This window comes from Sardina pilchardus, chromosome 15 (assembly GCF_963854185.1).
Source record: "Sardina pilchardus chromosome 15, fSarPil1.1, whole genome shotgun sequence".
Taxonomy (NCBI): domain Eukaryota; kingdom Metazoa; phylum Chordata; class Actinopteri; order Clupeiformes; family Clupeidae; genus Sardina; species Sardina pilchardus.
Window position 1 is genome coordinate 27780124 of NC_085008.1, and position 6000 is coordinate 27786123.

The window sequence follows — 6000 nt, forward strand, 5'->3', positions numbered from 1 at the left end:
ACTACACTGCTGCTGCTCCATTTGTTATCTTCAGATCACACATGGCCATTGGTGCTGATAGTAATAAAGCATGCAGTTCGATAGTTCAGTCAATTGTTCAATAGTCTAGTTGATATCGCTAGCCTTACACTGACATGGGAGCTGAACATTTCACTTGATTCAACTTTTCATTTTTCTCCATTGTGTAGACTATATGTGTTCAGGCAACAACGTGTTCACAATTGCTGTGTTCACACTACGAGACAGCAACGAACAACTTTTTCGTAAGTGCCGGAAATCTAACCCGATCATGGAATATTGATTGTTGTGTCTTCTATCCGGGCATTGTGAGCTGACAAACCTAGACTAAATCTGGGCTAATTGTTCACTGTCTGTGTGCCTCATCATTATGTTCATCAGTGCAGTTCAATTTATTTACACGTGGAAATTATCAATTATTTTGTTACATTTTGATCACATCACTACTTAATTCCTGTTACTTTATTTTTTCACTGTGTAAGCTGCTATGGAATTGGCCTTGTTGGGATCAATAAAGTTGCCTGAACTGAAGTGAGCGTTGGCATCATCTACCAACTGGCCCAAATCTTCTCAAGCTTTCATCATGGCCAATTCATCATGGCCATCTCTTCTCAAATGTCCATCATGCATGTCCAGCTCCTCCTCTACTCATCTCCACACTCCAGTCAGCTCATCCGTGCAGGTAAGGTAATACACACATCTGTGCTGTGTGTATGATGAGATGAGAGTGAGATTCGTTTGGGAGCCGTGGAGGTTGAAGGTGCTTCCACACACTGCCTCAACAAACGGCAACGTACCCCAACATTTTAAAGGGTTAGGGTTCTGTTGGAAGAGTTAGGGTTCTGTTGGTTAATAGTTACCAAATAGAGCTCTAAGACCTTTGGTCTTCAGAAAGTTCTGAAAACCAACTGTCAGTTCCACACTGCCGAGACAGTTGGTGCGGTTAGGCCTACATGCAAACAAACAATCAGATTTCAGTCTAATGATACTCTTATTTAATCTTTCAGTTTAAAACATGTCATTCAAATGGTCTAATCCAATTTTCCTGAAATCAGAATAAAAAAGAGTGTTCAATTGTTCATTGTTTTCTCTTCAAATATGCACATTTGTATTTTCCTGTAGACACAACCTAAGTCCAGATTGTTCTGCACAACCTTACCTCACTGTGGAAGAGTAGAAACGTGCCGTGGTCCATCTAACATCGCTGAGGAATTAAAAGATTGACTTTATAACAGTCAAACTCAAACAATTCCATCCAAAGCAACAAACACACAGAATATTAGCGCACACTGACCCAAATGCTGCTGTTCGCTGGAGTCTGATGGCGTTTGTCGGAGCAGTGTGTGAGCACCTTGAGAGTGTGAGGCTGCGCGACCTTGAGAAGCAGTCCGTGAGCAGCCTGAACCGATGAAGGGATGGCTTTTTCTTCTTTTCTTTTCTTTTCTTTCTTTCTTTAAAAAAAACTGTCCTTCATGACTGCCTCCTTTGTACTCCCTGAAATGTCCATGCAATCATACCCACAGATGACATGATAAAAGAATAAGTGACATTTTTCCCATTCTGTCCTTTTGCATATGAAATAGTACAAGAACAAGTGCAATCCAGTGCAAATACAATATGACTAGATGTTTTAAAAATGACTGGTAACTTAGGGCAAAGTGACTTAAGTGACAGTATCGATATTACATTGTATAATCGTTCCTGAACCATGTGATCCGTCATTCCACAAGTGTGTTCTATCAGCATACTTCCTGCATTTCCTTTTCATAATTCTGTATGTCAAATGTCTTAACACTAACATGATGATCTGATGATCTGATCAAAAACACACAGGCCAGTGTAAGATCAGTATATATATATACTGTGTGTGTGTATATATATATATATATATTTTTGGTAAAAACTATTGTATACTAAAGTGAAGCATGAGATCCAGTCACAAAGAAGTACAATCAGGATACAGGGTTTAATTACAGCTGTACAGGAGAGAGGCACACATGAAGCATAGGGTACTCCAGAATATGCATTTCTGATTTGATAGAGAATTATACAAGGTTTAACACAACAGCAAAGGATAGATAATCATACAATAACGGTGGAAAACACCAGGAGACACTCTGCCCATGGTTGTTCACCTAAACAGACACGATCACCCTGACACCTTATGTTACAGTATCCATGTTTAGGAACAGTAACAGTGTGTGTGTGTGTGTGTGTGTGTGTGTGTTTATATACAGTATGTGTAGAGGGAGAGATCAATTGACTTGAAACCTCAGGTCATCAAGGTCATCAAGTAGTCAGTAGTTGAGTTGGTGGCGGATAGATTCTCAGAATTACACTGATGATCATTGTCAGTAAAGCCATGGATCCAGGAAGGATCCACCCATCAATCTACCTCTAAGACAAGCTGCTCTCAAAGGTAAGTCTATGACGTTCAAACAAATGAAGTCGACTGTCTGGTGGTGTGTGTGGCAGGCCATCTGTGCCAGCGGCCACCATGCCAGGACTTAGCAACCTATGTATTTGTATAACACTTTTGAAAAAGGAAGCTCTATTGATAGAAGCTATTGTCAAGAGGGTTTTGCATATTTTTTTTAAACAGATCCTACAGTTAGATCAGGCTTTAGAGATATGGAAATCACCTGATGCTGCACAGACAGTGTCTGTGATGCCATAGTCTGACACCCATCCTTAGAAAAGACTTGTCAATTGTATGGGAAAGACAGAAACCCTATTGAATGTTTTCTCTCTTTATGAAAATATTATAACATTTGTAAATGTTAAAATTGCTTCGTTGAAAACATCACATGACCCACACCTGAGAATTCTTATGATGATGTCGATTTTTTCCAAGCATACCTTTCAGTGTTGTGAGTTGGCCCTTGTGACTGTAAATGCCACCCAATGCAAAACCCCACGTGATTAGGCCTTGCTGACCTTTATTGGAAATGATAACAGTGTTCATGGATGTGCCTGCATGGTGACATGGGACAACAGTAAGTTTGACACGGGGCGCTAGATTACAAAGCCATGCGATAGCGGGTCAGAGAGAATAAAAAAAAAAAACCTCTGTTGTTGCAAAGGCAGATTATCTTACACTGACACCGTGATTAATCATTGATCCTTCAGAGAAGAAAGGTCACCATTTTGTTCAGTGGCTCTGCATCTCTCCAGGAAACCCACCGGCAGGCCCGAGATCGATGACATCTTAGGCAACCTTAAGTATGTGCGTGTGCGTTGTGTGTGTGTGTGTGTGTGTGTGTGTGTGTGTATGTGTGTGTGGTCAGGGAAGGTGAATTAAACTTCCACACCCTCAATCAGGCACGGAGGTTGGAATGAAAACCTCTTGCCTTTTGTTAAGTGCGCCAAGGAGCTAGAGCATGTTGGAGTTTGAATGTCTACTTTCATGTGTCACTAGAATGGCTAGAACAGCACACACACACACACATCATTGTACTGTGTTGGTGTGTACTGTAATTGGTGTACTATGTGAGAGAAACAGAGAGAGAGAGATGAGTAAAAAGGTTCTGTTAGGTCAGGGCAAGAGGTCAAGACAGGGCTGACTGAATATGTAACGGAAATCATGGTGACCTAGTAAATAAATTGACTCAAGTTATCAGAGTTCATGTCAGAGTTGGCTGCTGAAATTAAGCCCTGATCATGAAGGATTTCAGGACTGATTGACTGAACAGTTTCCATTCAAACTTCACATAATATGCTACGGATAAAAGTGGAGACATAGCTAAGCCCCCTTAGATGCCCCTAAATCAATAGAAATCAGTGGAAATCCTGCCCATGGGAATTTCCACTGAAAGATACTCTAACTATCTGGCAGCAGTGAAATCTTTCGCTTCCTCCGAGAATCACACACAAGTGTCATTGTAATGTACAATATACAGTAAAACAAATAGTGAACATTCCAACATATTGTCATTGCAGTCAGTTAGAGATCTTTTTTGTAACAGAGAAATGAAACAAAAACTCTCACACCAACATTATGAGTGTGAAGGTTAGTTTAGTGTATTTTCACAACAACAGAAAACAGACAGAGTTGTGCAGAAGAGTGTGCATTTGAAGGTATTCAAATATACAGTAGGTGGAACAAATGGCTCCTGTGGCTCAATGGATCTAGGCCAGGGGGAAATGCAAAAGTGTCTGCTAGGAACAATTAAAATAAATCAATTCATCCATAGAATATTAAAATATGCTCTACATCATGCATCTCTGTGTAAGCCAGAGAGAGAGAGAGAAAGAGAGAGAGAGAGAGAGAGAGAGAGAGAGAGAGAGAGAGAGAGAGAGAGATAAAGAGGAGGAAAGAGGCAGATAGAGAGAGTTGTGCGGTTCACCAAATTTTGCATGTACGTCAGAGCAAGCAAGGAAGTGCTGGAATGATGAAGCGATTGAAATCATCGTCAACTTTTTTTTCTGGGGTGGGGGGGTGGGGGGGGGGGGGGGGGGGGTTTAGGCGCAAATGTATTTGGATAGTCCATTTTATATGGTTTGTTGAAATCGAAGTTCAGTCTTTCTAATTGTTCATGAAACATCGTCTCATCTCAACCTCTAACCCTAACCTTTACATTAACCATATTGAGGCAAACAGAATTTAAGGTGTTGTTGGTTTATAATCAGATGGAGTATATCTCTGTATAGTATTTTAGGACCCAAATAAAGCATGACCATTCTTTAAACGCTTTATTGTGCAAATGATGCCTCTTTAACCTATGATGATGGCACACCATGGTGCCAGTACTGTATTTGCCTCGGTTTTAATTTGGAGCAGCACAAGTAGATGTCATGGGTTTTAGCCACGTCCCAGTTGACCCCCTTTCCCCCTCCATCCCCAGGGATGTTTCACTGCTGCCAACGCCAGCCAAAAAAAAAAAAAAAGTGAGGATGACATCCACAGAGCATGTTCAACTGGGCAGCATAAATACACAAATCCACCCCCACCCCCAACCAAACCCGTGATTAAGGTCACTCTGGGCACCGGGGCCCTCCCCCTAAAACACTCTGTGACATGAAACGCTGCGCAGCGCAGCGCAGCACAGCAGTACGCGGAAAGAGCCACTCGCGGAAAAGACTGCATTGTCATTCATTATGACCTTATATTCATGTCATTGCATACACTGACAGTGCTGGCCATGGCACCATTTCGATAATAGCGCCCGAAACTATGCCCGATCAGCCCTGGGTCAAGTCACGAGTTGGCTTCTAGGTTAGAGTGGGCAGCCTTCATTGATGCATCCAGGTTTCAGTCTGGATGCTTTTATGAAGAGATGTTTTTATTTTTATAGAATGTTTGTATTATTATTATTATTATTATTGTTGTTGTTATTATTATTATTACTACTACTACTACTATTACTACTGTTGTGGCTGTCTTTACAGAATGCCTGGCTGAAATAAGAAAATGCTTGCTTTTGTCTGATTTTGTCATTCTACCTTCCCTTACATCAGCTATACCACTCTCTGTGACACTGGCTATTTTTGTCATAATAGACATCAGTATGATTTGAAGACCCACTGGGCTGCTTATGTCACTTCCTGTCAACCATGGATGACATGAGTGGTCAGTGACATCCAGCCCACCATAGAGAGGATGGTGTGTCTGGCTTCAGATGCCATTAGAGACAGGAAGCAAGCTGTTAACCCTTGTGTGGTGTTCAGATCAAATTGACTTGTTTCACATTTTTACTAAGAACACTGTTATGCAAGAATGTTTTTCAGACTGATATTTTATGGTCTGATATTTCATTTGATGAAAAAAAAATATATATATCATTTAGATATGCTACAAAACCCCTACACATTTATGTCTTTCCCAAAACACACACACACACACACACACATAAATGAAAACAGAGGCACACAAACACGTTCTTTCTTGCTCTCTCTCTCTCTCTCTCTCTCACACACACACACACACACACACATACTCTCACTCACTCACTTAAATATACATAGTACAATGAAGGCCGGGAA

At 40.9% G+C, this 6000-nt stretch overlaps 1 long non-coding RNA gene across 1 annotated transcript; it reads right to left on the reverse strand.

Moving 5' to 3' along the window:
- Window positions 1-404: 404 nt before the first annotated feature.
- Window positions 405-1783, reverse strand: LOC134102845 (uncharacterized). The gene is made up of 3 exons (XR_009941560.1): window positions 1313-1783; window positions 1178-1222; window positions 405-840 (listed from the first exon to the last, which is right to left on the reverse strand). It is a non-coding gene; the product is annotated as an uncharacterized LOC134102845 (long non-coding RNA).
- Between the last annotated feature and the right edge of the window lie 4217 nt (window positions 1784-6000).